Raw genomic sequence first — 24,547 nt, 5'->3', positions numbered from 1 at the left:
TGAGAAATTTGCCAATGGATTCTCTATTACAAGCTATTGAAAGCTTACATACATTCAACAAAAGCATTGGGATTCCTACAGTTCCACGCACTACAGCACCAATCTCATTGGCAACCTTCTTCCAATGGCCCTAGCCATTTAGAGACTGAGTGAGCTTAATGCTGAGATTAGGTATGTCAAACTTATTCCTCCATCCTGATTAAATCATTGCAGGTGGGTAGTGCACAAACTCATGAGAGAATCTTCAGACCTTCACAAACATTTTTTGGGAAGAGAAGATATTTTTTAAAAATGATAAGAAGGTGAAACTAACTGTCTCATGCTGCACTTTGCAGTAACCCACAAATGGCTTTCTCCGCTGAAGGGCGTTACCATCATGCCAAAGACAAATTGCATGCAACACAAATAAGTACTGTGATATGAGTTTCAGTGTTGGTGTGATGCCAAATACAGGCCAACAGCCCTAACAACTGGTAGCTTGTGTAAAATAACAAGATCCATTAGCCATCCTATGGGGAGCAAGCCAATCATGTGCCTTTAAGTTTCAGAACACTATATCCAACAGTGGATGTGGTTCTGCTATTGGTCAATAGTTATTAAGTAATCTGGACTGTGCTAAGAATTACAGTGGGAAGCAACTTAAATTATCAGTAGAATTCCCAGTGTTATGCATTTACACATGCTAGGAGGTAAATATGTCAACACACAGGTACCTGTTTTATGTTTGCAAAAAAAATACATAAGTTGCATCCTTTTCATTGGGAATAAAAGCAGTAATGGAGATGTCAATCATTTTCAAAAATCCATGGCAACACTCTCACTAATTTTAGCTCACCTGCCTATCTGAGAACTAAGACTAATAGTTAATTGTTCATGTTGCATCTTCTTGCTAATGATGGCCCAACCAGTTTGGACTATCTTCGCAAGCAATAGAAATTGACGCCCCTAAGATTGTTCTTGTGTCCTTGTCCTCATGAGTACAAAATGAAAAGCTTTGACTTTATGTCTCCTCATAGCAATGAATACAGAGAAATAGTCTCAGTAATATGGCCATACAATTACTGCATTGTCATTAAAAGCCCATCCGGCTGATTAATGTTTTTTAGGGGAGCAAAGATCCACTCCCCACCTGAATGTAATTTCAGCCCTGCTGCAATGTAGTTGATTTTTAAATACACTCTGAAATAATCCAGCCATAAGTAAATTCAAGAAGTGGTTACCCAATTTATCAAGGGCACTTAAAGATGGGCAGTCATTGTAAGCTATAGCTACATCCTCAAATAAATTTTAAAAATGCATTCCAAATTCCATTGGAAATATTCACACATTGGATGCTGTGCAGAGAAGAGTATTGAGCTTAATGCCTTTCATATGATTTCAAATGTTTGAGTTAAGAAAAAAAGACTTGAGAGACCTAGGCTACACAATCTAGAAAGAATACATTAGGGAGGTAGTCTATTAGTGGTATATAAGATAGTCAAATAAATGGCAAAAAACAAACCAAGAACCATACTTTAAATTGAATTGCAAACCTAGAACAAAGATTAACAGATTCAATCCTGTAAAATAAAAGTTATTTATGAACTCATACATAGAAAACTTTCTTCAAAGATAGATGGATCGAAATAGAGAATGGATTTCCACATAGAATGCTGGAAGCAATAAGACTGCGGAATAATCTGATCATGAGTTACATGCTTTAGTGAAGGACATTAGGATGCTTCTGGAAAGGTAAATTAAGTCAGATTGGTCACAGCACAGGAGATAGCCTGTTGATTAAGCAAAACTGGAGTTCTTTATATATATGATGTAATAACGGTGTGTCAAACTTTGTAATAATTCTGATAAGTCAACTGTTGTCTACTATTGAGGACTTGTGTACTTTACACATTGGACAACAACCTAGTTTAAACCTTACAAATTCAATCCAGCTTTTTGTTTCTCATTCAATGTACGTATTTTTATTTTTATTTTCTGAAAATATTGTTAAACAATTTCAGCTAATTTAGTTTAACTGCTACTTCCTTCTGGGCTTGCTTCTTCTGCTTATCACTCCTCCCCTACCTGCTTGCTTCCATCTCCATTTCTCACTGGTTCTCACAACACCAAGACTATTTTTTTTTCTGTTTGAGGGGGAATTTCCACTTTAGAAATCAAAGTATGGAGGCAAGGGTGTTGGATGGTGTAATAACCATATGTTCCAGGGATAATAAACTTCAAAGTTTATTATCAAGCTAAGCAAGATATTGTGCAAGTTACTCAATAGTTTGTGCGGTGAGCAAGGAGGAAGATCTCACCACTGGTGCTGCCTTTCAGCTCAACAGCTCTAGAACCATATTTAAAGGATAACTAGACACCAGCTCAGATCCTGCAAGCAAGAAGTCTGTGGTAAAAAATTGAGCTTATAGCAGCTAAGAAAACCAAACCAGTTCCAGGTGGAGCTGAATGGAGTCCCTGAGTGAAGGGATTTTCCTGACTGACTGAATAAGAAGGCCATCTCATCAAAGCATTCCATGTTGGAACAGAGATCGCAACAATAGTCAGAACATTGAGCAAATATGTTACAGGTATGTATCGTTTCCATGAAAAGACTCACAATCATATCATCCTGTCAAACTACTAATGTTTCCCAACCACTTCATCCATTACTCACTGGTTAGGCGTGATCACAACTATTACTGCACCCATTCCTATGATAGCTAATACTTCCTTTTATCTTATTGCAGGAAGAACTGGCCCACAACAATATTGAAAGAGCCAAGACTAGCAGGGGATGGTGGACATCAGGGTGTTCACCCCCTTAAGGGAAGAATCATGGACCTTGTTGCAGAAGACAATAGCCATTCCTGTGTTAATGCAAGACAACAATGGTCCACCAATCCCATAAGCAACAGTGCGCTCTGCTCTACTTGGATGAACACCAATAGTAACGTATTGCTCTGCAAAAGCTGTTCTCAATCTTCATTAACTCACTTCATCTCTACTCTTCTGTAGACACTAATGCCACTCAGCACCAGGCACTAGCCTGAGTTCTTCTGCACTAGCATTGTCACAGAAGAAGAAACCTGTGAGCAGGATGCACAAACAAGCCACCAACTCCCACCAACTCACAAACATTCATCGTGCTGGGTTACATACCTAGATTAAACTCTGGCACAATCTGGTGAGCACCTCACTGGTACATGTCCAAAACCAGTGGAGATAAAATGCCTGGGATCTCTTATGCAGAGAGAGAAGTACTGGAAACCAAGTATCTACTCAGTCTCTACATTTTCACATGTCCGTAGGCAAAGTAACAGGCAGGGACATAGGTGGGGATGAAATCTGGAAATGGAGCAGCCTGTTTCTCCTAGTCCAACAATGATAATTTTAAAAAACATTATTGGTCTTCTGAGCAGTCAATAATGGTTCTTTCCTGGACGACCAGGGAGTCTATTATACCTCTAAGTATCTCTGAATTGCGTCACGGTCCTGTGTGCTTCATTTGATTGCAATTAAGGCAACTAACTGAAGGATAACAAAGTGTAGAGCTGGATGAACACAGCAGGCCAAGCAGCGTCTTAAGAGCACAAAAGCTGATGTTTCAGGGCTAGACGCTTCATCAGAAACATCAGCTTCTTTGCTCCTAAGGCGCTGCTTGGCCTGCTGTGTTCATCCAGTTCTACACTTCGTTATCTTGGATTCTCCAGCATCTGTGGTTCCCATTAACTCTGATACAACTAACTGAAGGACATGGTTTACCAGAGAAATCATACATTTGCAGACAATTAACATTTGGCAGAATTAAAATAAACAGACTTTGAAATATAATACATAGCAATTCAGATGTGCTATTGTTGCTGCTGAACAATTCTATATTTGTGGCACTTAGAACATTAGATTAATAATGGGTTTATGAGTTATATTAAATATTTTTGTAATTACTGAAATTGTCATGTTAGCGTAGTGACTATGCTGTTGAAAGAATCTACTAGATCTGCATACATGGGCTGAATTTTATAAGCCAACCACGATGGAAAGATAAGTGTGTTGGCCCTTAATTAAGGGCAACATGTCATTTCCAGCATCATACCACCTACCCACAAATCCTTACCCTGATCACTCTTGCCTATGTTCAATCTGCCAAACTGACAACCAATGACCATTAATTAATGAGCTCCAATTTCTTCATATCTCAGTCAAGAAATCAGTCAGGGGTTCTCCATTACTGAATACCACAAACATAACTTAACCAATCAATCTAAGTATTGGGATTCCTATGTTCCACACAGATTTGTCTTCGCAGCAACAGCAGGAAAGATTCTAAGAAAGGATAAACCAGCTATGACTAACCAAGGAGATTATGGAGGGTATGAAGTTCAGAGAAAAGGGAGGCAAATGTCAGTGGTAGCCTCAAAGAGTAGGATAAGCTTAGACTCAAGCAAAAGAGGACAAAAAAATGTTAATATCGAGACAGAATGTAAAGTATGAGAGCAAATCAGCGAGAAATATACAACTGACCAGAAGTTCTTCTTAAAGTATATAAAAATGAAGAGAAAGGTCAAAATGAATGTAGGCCCTTTAAAATCATGGAATCCCTACAGCGTGGAAGCAGGCCATTTGCCCTGTCAGGTCCACACTAACCCTCTGAAAAGCATCCCTCCCACCTACTCTATCCCTTTAACCCTACATTTCCCATGGCTAATCCACTTAACCTGCACACCTTTAGACTGTGGAAGGAAATTGGAGCACCGAGAGGAAACCCTCACTGACATGTGGACAATGTGTAAACTCCACACAGAGAGTCACCTAAGAGTGGAATCAAAACTGAGTCCCTGGTGCTGTGAGGCAGCACTGAGCCACCGTGCAAAAATTTTTAGGATTTTTTTGGATCCTAGAGAAGTAGCAGGGGATTGAAAAACTACCAACATTACACCAACATTCATAAAGGGAAGCAGGCAAGCAGTGGGTAACTATTGGCAGACTAAACTAAGATATGTTGTTGTAAAAGTGTTGGAGACAATTATTAAGGAAGTAATAACAGAACATTTGGAAAAACATAATCTAGTCAAAAAGAGTCAGCATGAATTCCTGAAAGGGAAATCATACCTCACTAAACTATCAGAGTTTTTAACAAAGTCTCAATCAGCGTGGCCAGAGGGAATCAGAAAATGTATAGTATTTGGACTTGCAGAAGGCTTTTAGCAAGGTATCACATAAAATATTAAGTCACATGATAACAGCCCAACGTTTTTAAAGGTGGTACATTGGCATGGATGGAGAATTGGCTAATGGGCAGAAGCAATTGTGGACAAGGGGGTTTCTTTTTCAGATTGGTAACTTGTGGCCAGTGAAGTTTCACAGGGATCAATGCTGGGACTGCAACTACTTACAAAATGTACTAATGATTTGGAGGAAGGAAACAAATGTACTGTAGCCAAATTTGTAGACAACACTAAAATAGGAGGCAAGACAAGTTACAAGAGGAATAGGCACAGTTTACAGGAATATTTTCAGGTTAGGTAATTGGACAAAATGTTGACGAATAAGTATATTGTAGCAAAATATGAAGTTCTTCATTTTGGAAAGAAGAACAAAAGAATAGGGCATGATTTAAATAGAGAAAACCGCAGAAGCTACAACACAAGGGCACTCGTGCATGAAATGCAGAAAGTCAGTGCATAGTTGCTGCAGATAATCAGGAAAGCTAATTGAATGTTGACATGGTTGTGTGAGACCACATCTGGAGCACTGTGAGCAGTTTTGGTCTCCTTATTTAGGAAAAGGTATTTTGCTGGATGCAGCTCAAAGAAGGTTCACTGATGATCTCCAGTATGCTTTTGAGCAAAGATTAAATGGGTCGGGACCGTACTCACTGGAGTTTAGACGGAAGGTCAGTTCCCCTGATGGGAAAGTTTAGGACTGGATGGCATAGAAGAAAGGGGTGCCAATTAAGACGGAGATGAGAAGGAATTTCTTCCGTCAGAAAGTTCTGTATCTTTGGAACAGCTTGCCATAGAAAGTTGTTCGGTCAGAGTACTTGTGTTTATTAAATGCTGAAATAAATAGATTCTCGATTGATACGGGATACAAAGGTTATGGGGAAAATGCAGAAAAATGGAAATTAAGAGTGTTAAATCAGCCATGATCTTATTGAATGGCAGAACAGATTTGAGGAGGCAAATGGCCCTTCTCCTATTTCTCTTTCCAACCGTGTTATCGTTGAAAAGGATGCTGCCATCAAGCCAAAAAGAGATACTACCTCTCATACAAATAAGTAATATGGTATAGCAATGTCAGTACCAGTATAATGCTAGGTATGCAGGCCATGCATCCCGAAGACTAGAAGATTGAATCAAACAGCTTGTCCCTTTGGCTGTTCACAACAAGTAAGTTCCTGATCGTACCCAAGAACTTAAGATTACAAAACAAACAACACAATGTGCAACATTAGACCATGGTTGAAATAAAATTGCTTGTGTGTGAAAAGTTATGCTGACAACCAATTTAGTGACAACAATCAGACTCACAAATGTGCTGTACTGGTGTGTACTGAAAGCTATATATGTTAATAAATAAGACGCTGTACTTAGTACACAGAAAGAACATTTACCTGCACTTTGCTTGTTTCAACTGAATGAAATTGATGACAGCCATACTCTTCATTTCTCAGAGTAATGTCTTGCCCAATCAAAGGCAACAATGAAAGCTTTTCACTGTATTTTACCGTATTCTTACTGTAAAATACATGTGACAATAAAATCAAATCAAAAATAAAATCAGTGAACCTAACCTTGACTGAATTAAAAGTAAAACAAAACACAGCAGTTAACTTGCAGTCATAAATAAATGGCAAATTCTCTATGTCAAAATATCTGCCAATAAAAGCTCCCTTCCAACCAGTCACCACTTTGCACTCATACTGTATAAATGTGTTACTTTGGTACTTCTTGCAACTTGACCTGATGATTATAAAACAAAAACTTTGACAAAATGTGTCCTTTATACAGCAATGTTCAAGTTTTGTACTATCAAGTGACTAGAAGTCTGATTCTTTCTCTTGCTCAGAAGTCTAAACTCTTGTCTCTAAGTTTATGGAACCTATTCATACACGTTAAATATATCATCAGAGGCTCACTGGTGATGTTACCTGGAATGGTGACAAAACATCTGAAAACTAACCTTCCAGCTCAGCGAGCAAACTCACATCCAGAAACTCAACCTGAGCTACAAATTTTCTCAAAACTCGCTAAAACATATCATAATCTGCAAGCTGTTTACCCTGAGTAGTGAAATATATTGCAATGCATTTGTTAACAAAATGATTTGTAACTGAATTTTCCAAATTTCTCTTGGCTGTTGGAACTTTGTATCAATGATTTCAAATGGGACAAAATACTCTTCAACTCTCTTCATTGAATTTAAGATGTGGGTGAATCTTCCATACCAAATTAAAATCAGGAATTAACTTTGTTGGGTTTCTTCTCATTGTAATTGAAGATTTTCCTTTCTTTTTGAAGTTCAAATTAAAGTGCTCACATTTCCTTTTCTTTTTGCTCTGGTTACAGTCTGAGTATTTTCACTTCTCTTCCTTCTTCAAGTTTTTTTTTTGTCCTTGCTGATTCCTATCCCAACTTTTACATTCAAGGTTAACCAACATCATTGTGTTTTATTTCCAATATTTTTTTCTTCTTGAAATTTGAATGTTGAGTCAATACTGCATCTATTTCTGCCTTCCTAGCATCAACTTTACCTTTTTAACTATTGCTTTCAAATGAACTTTTCTTAATTCTTACAAGGAAGTGAAGAATATATTCTTTCTTTCAAGATATGCTTCAGCAGAGATATAATCATTGTAACTTTTCAATAAATACTGCAAAAGCCATTGTAAAATCTACATTTACTCCAAACTCTGGCCAAACCCAGTGTACCCCTATTAGCCTATTGTTTCAAATTCACACAAGCTGTTTCGAATTGGTACATTCCCCACGAAGACCCTCAGTGAACTTTAAGAAAAAATTCAAATGTTCAGTTGATAGTTGAAAGTATGATATGGCAACAAATCACACTTCAAGGGTTTTAAAACCATTGCCAACTAAACATCAATTATGTAGCAACTTGTACTTTGAACCACATAATGGAATTTTCCCAAAAACAAAACACTACTTCACAGGTGTAGATATCATTGTCTCTGCTGAAGTCATTCAATTTTTCCAGACACATTCAGAAGGATTCTAAGCTCCAGAGGGCTTAATTCAATCCCTTTCCTTCCCTACATTGGTAATTTTTGATTCAGAGCTGTCTTTCATGATGAGGATTTTTCCTGGTAATCTTTTCTCCAATTTTGTATCAAATCCTCATGAATTTGATCTTTTGAATCCAAGCATAAGCTCTAGCAGAATCAACCATGGAGACATTCAACTTCTGATTGCGCTCCATCACCCAGGTTACGGCAAATTTCCTGTGTTCATGATTTTTAGGGATACCTTAACCTTCTCTCTTTTCAAAGACTGTCACCATGGCAAAATAAGTCACATGGTCCATGCATTCATTTGAAATACTGAAGTGCTGTTCTTGAGACCCTGCTTCTTTTTTGTCTTGGAAATAAATGGACAGTTTAAAACATTATTGCTTAAAACCTGACCAGCTCAAAACCTGAATTTTGGAGACAAATAAAATAGTGTAAGCAGAGATGCTGTTGACCTTGCCTTCAAGTCTTACACCTTCTCTCCAACTAAACAACTCGAGCCTCCAGATAAATCTCTAACAACAAGGTGACTCAGGCCTGTTGTTGGCTAGGCTTCAGAACAATGCAGGCAACCTCTTTATTTTTCTTGTAAATTAAAGGCACAGACGCAAAACATAGCAAATGCAAAACTCCTTGTAATTGCATTGACATTTAGTGGAAATTAAATGTTTTTTTTTCTTTTTTATGATAGCATATGTTTGTGTCAACTCATGATATTTTCTATAAGTTACTTATGAACCATCATCACCTACTTCTGAGAGGACAAAGGCAAATTGTAAGTCTTATTTTTTGTAAGTTCATAATGCTTCATGGTTATTAATGTGTTCCACTTTGATTATAATGTTTTGTGATATAGCAACAGTTCAGGGAGCTGTCATGTTCATCACTGGCTGCAAAGATCCAGCCTGATTCTTCAAATGTAGCCTAACAATGATTTATGTACAATTAGGATGATTTATTTTGACTTCATAGTCAACTGCTCTTATCTTAAAATTTTTAGGTACTTTTCATCTGGATAGTTTAGATGTACTAATATTCAAAACATACTTTGTAATTTCTTTATTGTTAGTTGCACTGTTGCAACCAAAGATACAAGGTTAACACTCAATGGTTTGTAATACCGTTGTTATTTTTCTCAGTGAGCACCTGTTTGAGGAGATAATTTAAATTCTTGAACTTGCTTCTATATCATAATACTCCCATTATTTGGGAAATCTTTCCATAATTTTCTTTTTTCCAAATATAATAAAAACATATGTTTCTGCTCTGAAGCATTTCCCAATTATTTATAATTAGAATGCTTTATGCATTTAAGGTTGTCAGTTCATTGGAAGACCATTATTAATAGCTCTCAAAATATGATTTATATTGATACTATAAGGCAGAAAAATCTTTTCTTTCAATTTTGTTACAGAGCAATGAGTAAAACAGATGCATATAACTGTTTCAAATTGTTCATTTTTATAAGCAGTGTATGGAATGAGTACATTTCTAAATATTTAATGGGGTTCAAGAGCATAAGAATCTGATAATAATTGTAAGCCTGCACTGTCTGGTTAAACTAAAAATAGGCTGATGGATGGAAACACAACTTTAGTCATCACTCTTTTAACATGTTTTTAATTTGGTAGACAGTGCTCCCAAAATATCTTGCTACCAATCAATTATTTTGGTTTGAAACAGATGTTGGGTAGGAATTTATTGAAATAATGCAGGTTCTGGTGCAGAGCTGAAAATAGGTGGCATTGCTGCTTGGAGCAGAAGTAGTCAGTAGATCCTGATCACATGACACAGGGCCAATTAATGAGCTTGACACAGTGGGCTCGAGGAACAGAGTGACCAGAGTGGGCAATAAAATGGGAATCCCAGTGTTGATTAGTGACAGCACAGGGTCTGGCACCTGTCTTCAGACACCAGCCAGACCTCCCCACTGTTGTTCCAACGGCCATTATGTTTTGACTGCAATGAAACAGAATTGAGTGAAAAGGGAAATCTGAATCCAACACTGACTACTACAGCATTGTGAATCTTCATTTCATGGAGCCTTCAGTGAAGAAAGTGAGGCAAAGGAACTTGGAGAAGGGGAATGTTGCAGGTCAAACAAGGGTGTCTTTCTGCAATACTTTCTCTGGCAATTCTTCTTGAGGCAGCCAGGAAAAAGTGAAGGATATAGTCCTGAATCAATGGAACAATTAAATCATCCTGACTGACCAATGAAGCCTGGACCGAACTGATAATGGAGGGTAAAGGTATTTGGATACAGCAGAACAATGGGTCCAATGTCACCAAATATCATGACTTTCTCCATACTGCCAGGGTTGGACTAAGTGAATAATGAGTTCACTGTAGCTGCCAGGTGGGAAGCATGTGATTGACCTCAACATGGGGAGAGATTGGGTGGCTGAGACGAAAGAACAATAAATCTCAGCAGCATCCAACTCAGGACAAATGGCTAAATATTTGGTGATCTGTCCCTCAGGGCCACTATGCTCCAATTCTGATGGAGTGTAACTATAACAGAGACATCTACTATGGCCTACCTGAGGCCTGAGCAATGCCATGTGAGTGGAGTGTGGGGGTGTGGGGTGCCTGATTAAGCATATTACGTCACCATACCTTATGGAGTGTAGCTAGTTACCTTTTTCTCCATCTGCACAAACCCGCAGGCACCAGTCACTGGCAACTCAGATGAATAACTGTCACACATCTCAATTTTTCACTTAATGCAATAAATAGAGTTGTAGTTCACAACTAAATTCTCTGAAATAACATTTTATACAAATCTGTCATGCAGTTCATTCCATTAGCAGGTTTCATTTCCTCTTTTCATGTTATGTTTGAGTCAAAAATTGTACAGAATAATAGACATAGCTCTAAAGTTCTACAATGCACTGAGCAATTTGTGCCAAATAAGCCTACTAACACATACAATCCTTGAACTAAGCTATGTAAATGGGTTGGACAGAGAAAAATTGGGCACTGATATAGTAGATTAGTTATTGTAGGTCAGGAGGAGCAAGTGTGTCTTTCTCCATGCCCCAAAACTTTCCCAATATCATCCCCTCCCTAAATGCAAAGAACATTGGGATTGTACCTATACTTTTCTGCACACTACAATATAGGGCAAATAGGTGACATTTGGACTTTGAATCCATCAATACAAAAGATGCACGTTGTAGAAATAAAACTGTAGTTGTCCTGTCCAAAGTACGATTACTTGCTTTAATACCTGGCCTACAGTGAAAACAAAGCAGAAACAAACATTTCAGAATAACGGAGAGGGCACTTAACATTTTGATGTACTTATATGTTTGAGAAAAAATATCATTGTTAAGTTGCAGATAGAAAAGTTGCCTAATCAGGAAGGACTGCATCTGAAAGTTAAACTATGCTAATAAGGTAATTCTGAAACCTGAAACAAAATACATTATTCCAAGTTCTGTTTTGACCGAACAACACGAAAGCCAAGATACACATACGTATTACTGCGCAATAGAGATAGAATTCTTCAATAAATATGTTCATTAATTCTTCCCTCCTCATCAATAGTAGCACAAGATTCTTATAATGTGCTGCTCCTAATCATTGATTACCACTATTTGTGAGGAGTATGGCTCAGTATTGCTACCGTGCAATTGATTAATGCCACTTCAGTCCTATCAGTAGCTGATATGCCATTTAACACAAAACTTAGAAGTTTTTTTATAAAAGTCTATCTTCATGAAAACAGAAAGACCTATTGACCTTGAACGTATGTATAGATTCCTTTAGCTTGTAATGTTTGTATAGGGTAATTAATCTTTGCTAGTCTATCATACAAATTAAATAAATTGTATAATATTGTTAATTTTCACTTGAATCCTTAACAATCATACACCATTGTTCAGGAAGCAATGACCTAGTGGTATTATCACTAGACTGTTAATCCAGAAACCCCGATAACATTCTGGGAACCTGGGTTTGAATCCTGCCACAGCAGAATTTGAATTTTAAAAATATCTGGAATTAAGAATCTAATGATGACCATGACCCCATTGCTGATTGTCGGAAAAACCCACCTGGTTCAGTCATGCCCTTTAGGAAAGGAAACTGCCATCCTTACCTAGTCTGGCCTACATGTGACTCCAGACCCACAGCAATGTGGTTGACTCAAAACTGCCCCCTGGGCAACTAGGGATGGGCAACAAATCTGCCCTGCTGCCTCATCCTGTGAATGAATACAAAAAAAGTTTAGAAATAAAATTAATTATGAAGCCGTTAAAATGTATGCTCAGCACTAATGCCAGCATGACCTAAGAAAGTAAAACTTACTTGTGTCCAGGTCGATAAATGTACATATTAAAGGAAAACTGCAGAGAAATGGAAATACAGAAGAGCAGAATGAAAACAGTATCTGCTGCACAAACCAAAGAAAAGCAAATTAATGAAAAGGTTACAGTTTATGTTCATCCAAATTTTGATTTTAGTTGTGATCCTACATTTTTGATCTCAGCATATTGGAAGTAATGAGCGATTTTAATGATTGTAAAGGATGAATACCGTAATTAACATGAAATTTAAGAAAGGCAATGATACTGAATGATTTAATAATGTGCAGTAGTAGATATTAGTACGAAATGAGTACAAAACCACATTATTCATCATATACAACAAGATTAAAATCGTAGATATCAAATTTTACCAAGATAATTAATTTTACAATATCCAGTGACTTCACTGAATTGGAAAACATCTAGTACAAACTGTAACTGTTTGAAGCATTTCAATGAGATTATTTCAAACTTCATTAAATATCACAGTCAGGAGATGGTGCTGTTTTTAAAAAACGTTCATAATAATCACTGAAATCATTGCACAATGCACATATCAATTTAGCTGCCATTTAATATCAGAAATGAAATGGCAAGTTTAATTACTCACCTATCGCATGTTGAGGGATATTGGGAATGATTCATAGCCTACTAAATACGCATGAATTATCAGATTACCTAACTTGCATGATAATATTCACATCCAATTTTGTATTCTCTAAACAGTCGCCAATTAATAAACTGTTTTCATGGGACTGAATTTGGAGATTTAGGAGTGACCTGGCTGAGATGGCTAAAGTTATAAAATAATTAGTTGGATAAATGAGGGATATGAGAATGAGAAGACACAATCGTAAAACTATATTTTGGGCATTTAGTATTGAAATGGAGGGGTCCCCTTTTTTCCACAAAATGGGCTGCATAGGCCCAGATTTAACTTGCCAAGAAATTTGGTAAATTTTATGACAAGTGGATCTTGCAATATAGATAGATTATTTCTAGATATGGGTACTAAGATATATGAATGAAAAGAGGCAGATAGAATTAAGTTACAGGTCAATTATCACATTCACCTAAGTCTAACAATCTCAATGTTTTCCTGGCTGTCTTTCCATTATCCACTTACTGCCCAGTCAACACTGCAAAGTTCTTCTTATTGTCATCCGAGGTTTGTGTGTAACTGGAGAGTCAATCAACACCTAACATCATCAAAATCACTGAACCATATCTCAAAGTCAAAGCCCAGGAACTTGCATCTCATTTCATGCAAGTACTGTCCCACTAACAGGACCCGGCAAAGACAGGGGCATAACTGTATCCATTCAGAAGATTTGGCTGTCCTCAAGATTGACTCCACACGAAGTCTTAAGACATCAGATTAAACAGGGGCATGGAAAAATCCTTTTGATTATTACCTACTGAATTTCCCTCAGCTGATGAATAAGTACTCTATTTTGACTACCACCTGGAAGAAGAACTGAGGGTAGTGATGTATTTGCATATACTTGAATGTACTTTTGAACGCACTTTGGATAGTAGGCTTCAACATCCATCCTAAGAGTGGATCAGTAACACCACTATTGACTTAGTTTGCCAAGACCTGAAGGTAGTACATAAAACTCATGCCATCTGGCACTTCACAAACTGGAATTCTCCAGCTACCAGCATTTCTGATCCAACGACCAACCCCAGAATCAAAACACAGCCATAGTGATAGAACCATACAGCATGGAAACAGACCCTTCGTTCCAACCAGTCCATGCCAACCATAACCCCAAACTAAACTAGTCTCACCTGCCTGCTCCTGGCCCATGTCCCCCCAAATCTTTCTTCTTCTTGCACGTATCCAAATGTCTTTTTAATGTTTTAATCCCGCATCCAGCACTATAACTGGAAACATTTTGGTAATAACTAGAACCCAACACTGACAGATAGCATGCTGAAGATATTTTGAAGTAAATCATAAAAGTAGATTTGGTGTGGTGTATTACTAATCCATCACAAAGAGACACTAAGTGGGGGCAATGATCACTACTGAATATGAGAAGGCAAATGTATGGTGTGTTTCCGAATCATATTCACTAACTGACTTTTTGTTTTATCGGCCAGGCCCGAGAAAATATTATAATATCTACCGTACCTTTGCAGGTCTAGGCCCTTCTTCAGAAATTCACCATTTCTGAAGAAGGGTCAAGACCCAAAACATCAGCCTTCCTGCTCCTCTGATGCTACTTGGCCTGCAGTGTTCATCTAGCTCCATACTGTGTTATCCCTGTATCCACCTTGTTGTGAAATACCACAAACATATGAAGCAAGACAGACTCAGAACACTTCCAGCTGCTTAATGTTCGATGTCTATTAAGTACTTTCGGTCATTAGCAGCATCAGAATTGCATTTAACCATAATCTATAATTTTTCAATGTTTTGTATCTTCCGTCTGCCGCAAGAGGGTGGAAAAGCATATAACCAGGGTTGGAGGGATCTTTGATGAAGTAGGTTGCCTTCCCAAGGTAACAGGATATCTTGATGAAGTCAATGAATGGAAGGCTCGTTTACATGATGAATAGGGCTACGTTCACAACTGTCTGTAATTTCTTGCAGTTTTGGGCAGAGCAGTCGCCATACCAAGCTGTGGTGCATCTGGATAGGACACTTTCTATGGTGAATCTATACAAATTGGTAAGAATCATTGTGGACATGCTGAATTTCCTCAGGCTTCTGAAGAAGCAAAGGCACTGGTATGCTTTCTTGACCACAACATTGATATGAATGGACCAGGACAGGCTGTTGGTGATATTTACTCTTCGGAATTTGAAGCTCTCAACTATCTCCACCTCACCACCATTGATACAGATAGGGGCATATCCTTCACTCTGCTTCCCTGATTTAGTTCCACCTTTGCTTGTATAAAAGGCCAGCCCCTACAATTAGCTGACATCGAGGGAGAGATTTTCATATTTACGCTATGCCACGAAGCTCTATATCTCTTTCCTGTTCTCTCTCTTGTCATTGGTGCAAAAGATGGAGATAAGCCTTCCTGCAAACAACAAATCAGATCAAAGCTCTGCATTCTTACCACATCAACACGTGTGTGGTGGCACAATAACTGAAGGAAAAAGATGCTCCATAGCCATCTCCATTTTCAATGTTGGTGTGGCCCCAGCACAAAAAGCTGGAAGAATTTGCAACCACCTTCAGTCAGAAATGTCAAATGGGTGATTCATCATAGCATTTTCCTGAATTCCCCAGAACACAGATGCCTATCAGTTTTTATCCAACTGTATGTATTCCACATACTAATAAGGAAGAGCATAGGATATTGAGGGATTAATTTATAGAGGTTTATAAAATCACCAGTGGTACGGATAAGATGAATAACAAAGATCTTTTCCCTAGGATAGAGAAATTCAAAATCAGAGGGCATATTTTTAAGGTGAGGAGTGAAATTATTAAAAGAGATCTGAGGAGCAAGTTTTTCCCGCAGAGGGTAGTTCGTATGTGGAATGAACTGCCAGAGGAAGTGCTAACTGCAACATTTAAAAAACATTTGGATAGGTACGCAAATAGGAAGGCTTTAGGGGGATGTGGGCCAAATACAAGAAAGTAGGATTAGTGAGATAGCAAGAAGTGCAGATGCTGAAGTCACAGATAACATAGTGTGGAGCTGAAGGCCAGGCAGCCTCTAGGCAGCAGGCCAAGTAGCTTCACAGGAGCAAGAAAGTTGACGTTTTGGTTTCCGACCCTTCTTCAGAAATGGGGAGGGGGAGGAGAGGTCAGAAATAAATAGAGAGAGGAGGGGCTGGGGAAAGTAGGTGATGTATTGATAGGTGAGTGCATGTAGGCAGTGGTGGGGATTGGTCAGTGAGGAGAGAGTGGCAGACAGGTGGGAGAGAAGATGGAAAGTTTGTGTCGGGTCATGGTGGTGGGAATGAGAGGGAGGGTTGGTCATGGAATGAAGCTGAGGGGTGGGGAGATTTTGAAACTGGTAAAATCCACAGTTACGCCATAGGCTCCCAAGGTGGAAAATGAAGTGCTACTCCTACACTTTGCAGATGGCATCATTGTGACACAGGATGAGACCCAGGATGGACAAGTCACCCACGGAGTGGGAGGGAGAGTTAAAATGCTTCCGACTGGAAATTGTTATTGTTTGTCATGAATAGAGTACAGATGCTCTCCAAAGCAATCTCTGCTTGATCTCACCGATGTGGAGGAGGCTCAGTCTGGGAAGAGCCTGTTTCTGTGTGTAACTGTGAAACTATAACTCCAAATCACTCTACATCATTAAAGACACTCGAAGCAGTAAAGGGTTTGAGTCTTAATTGCATGCCACCTATATTGCTGAAGACTTGTGTTCCAATATTAGCTGTCTCCCAAGCCATGCCTTTGCAGTGTAGCTACAACATTGGTGTCTACAAATAAAAGTATAAAATTACCCAGGTGTGTTCTGTCTACACAAAGCCGGAGAAATCCAATCCTGCCGGTTATTGACCCATCAACCTTCTATCGATCAACAGTTCTATCAAATGGCGCTTACACGTCAACAACCTGATTACTGATACTCTGTGTGTGTTCTTCCAGGACCACTCAGCTCCTAACCTTATTAGGACCTTTTGTCAACTATATGAAGCTGAACACAAGGTGAGGTTAAGGGTGATTGCACTTGACATCAAAGCAGCATTCAACCAACAGTGATATTAGGAGACCTATCAAAACTGAAGTCAATGAGAAATGATGAGGGGAGCTCCCATTTGTCATCATATCTGGCATCAAAGACAACAGTTGCGGTTGTTGGAATATAATCATCTCAGCTCCAGGATATCTAATACTCTGATTAATGAAGAAAAAGATTGCTGCGTGGGTTCTTTTTAGTAATTAATGTGGCCATTTTGGTAAGATATGATGAGAAAAACTCATTAGGCTTCATGACAAAGAACTCTAGAAAAATTATTTGGCCCTTAATTTTAATCTCTCCATTTTCACAAGCTATTATCTCATTATCAGTTTTCCATTCTTCTTGACTCCTTGAATGTGCTGTCCCTTTCCAAATCTATGTGGACATTTCCCCCTTGCTTTTGTCTTTCAAATTTCCTATGTATTGAAGCATCCTGTGCGATTTTGATGGCCTCTTAGTCCTTGACCTCTTTGCAAACCTTTGATACACACTATCCTGCTCCAACACATCTCCTTTATTGTTCATTTCAGTAGGACTCCCTGATTTAGTTCCACCTTTGTTTGTATAATCATAGTCAGAGCTGCTCGAGCAATGGCTTCTATTCCCACCCAAGTATGGCTAGCTCTGGAGTCCCTGAAAGATCTATTCTGGCCACTTCACTTTGTCATGTCCATGATGCACCTCAGGAGCAATAATCCAAGCCATGGAGTCAGTTTTAATTGTATGTTAATAACACAAAAGTGAATCTTTGGGCCACCTGCCTTGGTCTTCCCATTGCCACTTTGTAGCCAAACTGCTTGCCTGGCATGGAGTCTTGGATTAAACATAACTTCCTTCAGGGATAACAAAGTGTAGAGCTAGATGAACACAGCAGGCCAAGCAGCATCAGAGGAGCAGGAAGGCTCACGTTTCGGGCCTAGACCCTTCCTTCAGGTATAGTTCGGAAACCGTATTCCTGAACCACTATCATAATCTATGTAGTCTTGCCTCAGATTCCATCCTTCTCCGAAGCCACTAACTCAATGAATTATACTGTTCAAAATCTCAGCAAGTTATTCAATGTCAACCTAAGTTCCTGAACAACAATCCTTCATCATAAAGGTCTTTGTGATTTTATTTTCATGAACCATGGGTATGAAGGCAAGGCCAACTTTTGTGACCCATCCCTAACTGCCCATGAGAAGACAGTAAATAAATCATTTTCTTGGATCACTGCTGTTTGCATGGTGCAGGAAGAGCTGCACTGTTGTCAGGGAGAGAATTCCTGGATTCCTGGTTACAAAGGAGGAGTCCAAGTCAGGGTAGTTTATGGTTGTTCTTTATCTTCTGCTGTTCTTGTCCTTCAGCTGATGGAGTTCATAAGTTTGGAAGAGACTGCTAACGAAGGATTGATGTTATGCTGCAGTGTTTCTGGTAACTGGTACAGTATGATGCTAATGTATATTGCTGATGAAGGAAGTGAATTTCAAGGTGTTGAATGGTGTATGAATCAAGTTGGCTGCTTTGTCCTGAAAGGTGTCATTTCTTTAGGAAAAAACTAATACAAAAGATCACAAAAATGCAATTTGTGCTTAGAATTCTGCAAACATTTTCAATTGATTATGCAAATTTCAGTCAAACGTTGCAAAAAGTAGTAAGGCAACTCAACAGAAATCTCAATATGTTTATATCATTCAACAGGGATGTTTTCAAATGTCATGGAAAATTTCATAGATCCATAATATTCAAAGGAAAGTACTAGCTCAACTTGTTTTATTCCCACCTCTGCTCAAAGCAATGAACCTTGCTAGGGCAAAATGACATGATTCCTCAGGCAAGTCAATCCTGATGCTTTAGCTTAAATAATATGTGGGAGTGAGCTCTTTCTCAAGATAAGCATCACAGCTAAATTTGCACTCTTGAACATCTATGCTTCCTTAACAAGAGTCTCAGGGTCATAAATCCCAGCTTGTTCTCTCCTTTTTTCATGCAGCAATGCCAAAGCAAAATGTCCGAGTCTGCCATTACTCCAGTGGATATCAACTGACTTCACAGAGATCAGAAATTGAAGCTGAAAACTTGCTGGTACCTATGGTTCACTACAGCACCACATGTTAAGTTTATTCATTGAGTCATTATGGGATACACTCAAATTAGATATTAATGATAAGGTCATGAAATGGCAAGCTTCCTAAAATAATTTTAAAGTGTCACTCACATAGCATGCTAACTTATTTTGCAGAAGACAGGTAATTTTTAAAAAGCTCAATTTCGCTCTATTGCAGCATTAGCTGCATATTATTGTTCAGTGTATTTCACAATTCTTGAGATTCAGGGCCAATCTGTCAAAAATATTTGTACCTGTATAAAAATATTAGTTGTATACAATTTTCATACATGTGTAAGAAGGCAGAGTATTTGCAGTTACAGTGTATACTCAATCCAAAATTTACATCTGATATTCTGTTCAACAGGGTGTTATTCATGTGGTGTTGTCAAACCTCTTAAGATACTTCTGTGCAAATATGCCAAGTCTTCAACTACATTTCATAGCATTAGACATTATGAGTGAAGTCAAGTTTTAAATGTTGTGGAGTCCGCATACATAATAGATGATGTTCAAGTAGAATTGACACAATTCCTGTCATTTATGTGATTTCCCTGCAGTCTTCTGAGAGTGGCATCTGTTGATATGATGTCAGTGGAACTGTTAGAATGCAGCATTAAGATTCCACTCTCTGCACAATGATCATATATTTCTAAAACACAAATCACAATATAGAGATGCATTTCCCAAGGGAAGGCCATGAGTGATTTATTGCTGATGGAATATCAGATGTTGGTAGAATATTTCCTGCCAGTCAATTTTCAGGGCTGCTACTTGATTGCTACGTCAATGTGATTTGTAGTTTGTTAGGCTGCAATGAGTGCTGCTTATGTTTATACATGCTTTAACCTTTTAAAATGAACAGACGTTTCCTGATATTGGTTGCCAATCCAGTAATGCTTCAACTTTTAAAATCTCATCCATGTTTTCCAATTCTTTTGAAGTCTCACTTCTACCTAATCCTCTAGCATCTTCCAGGCCTGCAGCTCATCGAGATCTCTGTGTTTCACCAATTTATGCTTCTTGGTTTTCTCTGCTATTAATTGTTTGACCAATTAAAGTCATGTTTTTATCAGCTTAGCCTCTGAACACTAAAATTCCCTCCCCAAGCCCATCTGGCTCTTTATTTCTTTCTTTGAAGATGCTCCTCAAAACCCAGCTGTTTGAAAGGTCCTTGGTCATTTGTGTTAATATTGTTTCAGAGCCAATTTATGTCGGATAAGACTCCCAAGAAGTGTTTATCAAGATATAACTCAATTCATTCAGACAAAGAAAACATTTTATTGCTCAGTAATAGTAAGTTTACACCAAAATTATTGTCCATGTTATAGGTTTCTGCTAGTAAGAATTGGCTTGCTAAAGTGCAATGAAATTTTATAAGAGAGAAATTTTGGGGACTGAACTAGAGTTAGTTATTTTAGATATGTTTAATACAGCAGCATACCAAACAGGAAGGAGGGGATAGCTCATAAATAGATGATGTCTATTAGAATTCCATTTTGTGACAATGGCTTGTCAGTTGTCATTACCTGTTAAAATTTATATTGTTACCTATCTAATTACTCAACACTTCTGTTTATTGTCACTTATTCACTGACAGATTGTCTTTCATTAACCTCTCATGGGATATTTTCGCTGTTGGCTTATATGCAATTCAGTCACGGTGCGTGTAAAACTGAAAATGAGTATCACTGTTATTCATCCTTATTTTTAAACAATGTGATTTTTTTAATGTATCTTTCTGAGATTTGTGCACTGTCATATTCCAACTGAAAATAATATTGGCAGCTTAATTTGTTCCAAATCATAACAGATGATGTCAGATATTTCTACAGACAATTGGTTTTCTGTTTACTGATTAGAGATCAAGGTGTAGGGAAAGATGAACTTCACAAACATACATTCACTTCCCTTGAAAATATTTTATATTTCAAAAACAACTTCAAAGATATTGAAACCGCATGAAAGCAAAGGATCCACTATTGATGCTGATTACCTGGTAGCTTTTCTGAATATTTCCTGTAAAAACTGTAACTTTTTTAAAATGTATTTTTGATTGTGGACTGTATTATAAACCAAAGTTTGCTGCACCTTTAAAAAGCAAGTCACCTGCATTGTTAATGCTGCTTACACTGTTTTTTGTTCAAACAGTGGGGAGGCTACTATGGATGAGCTGGAACGGAAGGTGGGGAGTGGGGAATCTGTATGAAGGGTGATTCAGCTAGCAACATTTACCTGATTGGTCCAGGGATGAGTGACCTGTTATCAAAAAAGGGCTTCCTGCCTGCCAACAACTCTGATTGACTGCAGGTAGCTGAATGGCTTGTGGATGTGAATGTTCGGTTAGTAGCCATTGGCCATCTGTAAAGGAAGGAAGTCTTTTACTCCAGGTTATAAAAAAATACCTCCAGGCTGAAGAAAGTCAGTTTATTTTCTTTGATTGGCTATCTAAACTGTGGCACATTACAAATGATTCAGAGACTTTATAAGTGTGAACCAGTTGTGTTATGCATACTGCAAGCAAGTGAATGTATCCGAAGAAAGAAAAGCAATGAGCAGCAGGACCTGACAAGCTATAAAGATCATCTTTGTGAACTGGGACTATTGAACTGCCTTCCTTGTCTTTCCCTCAATCTGTAACTAGTAGCCTAGTGACTATGTGGCTATGTTCATAGCGGGAGTATTATAAGGGGATTAGAGTTTTAACTAGCAGAGTTAATATGTGTTAATCTTTAACGTGTATCATGACTCTGGGAATACCGGACTTGATGGCCTCTGTCCTATCCCAGTGAGGCATAACATAGGACAAATGCTTGGCAATTTTCAATGTCTTGGGGTTCAGATAGAATTTTACTCTTCAGGGACCACTGTAGGTTTGAGGGTGGGAGTGATGCTGAGGAAGATCTGGTGTTGGAATTAATATTAGTAATGAGGTATGGATAAGCTGGAAATTATAAAAAGTGCTGATGAATGAAGGTTAAGTAACTTAGGTGACAAAAGTCATTCAACTTGGAAGAACTGTTTTTGTTACTTTATTTGCTTATTTTTCCAGCAGCACTGTTTAAAAGTTTGATTTCCAAAATAAGAGACTATTGAGAGAAGTGGCTGCAAATTAAATAGCTCAAAAGTGCCTGCATTAATGTAACACTAGTGATGCACTCTCCCCTTGCCTTTGGTACAGCCCTTACTTCTAGGTAATATCAAAACAAAAAATCTAACTAACCTATCTTCCATCTTTAGTCAACAACCTATAGTCATCTGTATTTAATAGCTAGATTTTTGTCACTTAGTTCTTTCCTTTTTTTCTCTTTAGTGATTCATGAATGGATCTGTCAATAAAGTTATATTTGCCTCCTCACTAATGGAATTTGGCTTAAGGAAAAATCTCCTTCAGTTTTCTCCATTATTTCACAATTATTTATTTAATGTATTGATTATATGTAATCAAACTGAAATTGTGGTTTGTTTATTTGGACTGAAAATGTATGCCAGTACTTCGACAATTTTCTTTCATATTTTCTTCAGGATTTTTGGATTCATTTAAACATGCTTATTTTGTGCAGTATTTACCCTGTCATTCTGATGGGAAGAATGCAGCAATATAGACTGGAGTTGTGCACGGGGGTTATGCAAAGATCCTATACAGCTGACTCTATGGGAATTGTGCCAGAAATCAAATGTACAATGAACAATTATTTGGTATCTGTACACTGCAAGGAAGTCCCCAACTTTGAGTTGGAAGTAAAGATGTCAGAGGGTTCTTAATTGTTAGCTCAATAGTTACCCAGAGAAAATAAGAGAAATTAAAACGTGCTCGAAGCCTCTTCTCTTGCGCACTCTTTAAATGGTGGCTTTTATTTTATACTTCATTTCCATGTTCTTTACACTAAAATGTTTCACTTCACATCTCTCGATATTGAACTTCATCCTTCAAACCTCCATCCATTTTACAAACCTTCTTCCAGCCAAAATACCCATTAAGCATTGCTTTCTATTTCCTATTTACTGGCCAGTTTGCTTTCAGCTTATAACTGTCCTTTTTATTCTATCACTTGTAGTCTGCCATATGGTATGGTATCAAACACTTCTTGAAAGTCCATGTAAATAGATAAACAGCCTCACCTTCATCAACACTCTCCATTACCTCTTAAAATAAAACAGCAGCAAGTTAGTGTGATGTGATTTTCCTTTAACAAATTCATGCTGACTTTTTTCAAATCAACCCATAATTTTCCATGTGACTATCAATTCTATCCTGAATAATTATTTCTAGAAATTTCCCAACAAGGGAAGTTAAATTGGCTATAATAAAAGAGAATAACTATAATAAAAGATATAATAAGCTGTTGTTACTAAAGACTTGCAACAAACAAAAACAGGAATTGCTGGAGAAACTCAGCATGTTTCGCAGTATCTGGAGAGAGAAAATAATGTTTTAAGTCCAGCGACGCTTGTTCGGAACTGACTAGAGTTAAAGTGATTGCTGAGTCAACCTTTACAACTTTGTTGAATGAGTGCATGATGTTTACAATCCTCCCCCAAATCAGGAGAGATCAGAAGATCATTACCAGAGCCTCTGCAATTTCTATTCTCATTTCCTTCGACATCCTTGTCTGGGCTGCATCCAGTCCCATTGTCTCAACAACTTTGAGTTCCCACAACTTGTCCTGCACCTCCTCCTTATCAACTGTAGACCCTTCTAGTGACCATGTTTCCTTTTCTGTCACCATGGTCAGCAATATAGATAGGTAGATGCAAAGCATTCATTTAACACCTCAGTTTTGCCTCTTTCCTCAAAGTAAATCCCTTTATTGATCCCTAATTGACCCATCTCCTTTTGCCACCTTTTTTCTATTGAGGTACATGGGAAGACTTAGGAATTTCATGTTTTGTTGGCTGCCAATCTTTTTTCATAATCCCTCTTAGCATTTAGCATCTGATTTTTCACCTCCCATAAATTTAGAGATTGGTAGATATTAGATAATATTTATCCCTACTAATAAATCAGCATTTTTCTCCCACATCTATTAATTCTTACTTTGCCTGCACTAAGTTAGAAATTTACAGTTTTCAAAATTACTGGAGTTGAAACATCGCTCCCAAGACTATGTATACACAACCATTTAATCCACTTTGCTTTCAAGCTTTTGTAAGTCAACATTTGGAATATTGCATGCAGTTCAGGTTACCACACTACCAGAAGGATGTGAATGCTTTGGAGAGGCTGCTAAGAAGGTTTACCATGATA

The sequence above is a fragment of the Stegostoma tigrinum genome, chromosome 13 (assembly GCF_030684315.1).
Source record: "Stegostoma tigrinum isolate sSteTig4 chromosome 13, sSteTig4.hap1, whole genome shotgun sequence".
Classification (NCBI taxonomy): Eukaryota; Metazoa; Chordata; class Chondrichthyes; order Orectolobiformes; family Stegostomatidae; genus Stegostoma; species Stegostoma tigrinum.
Note: the sequence above shows the minus strand (reverse complement) of the source record.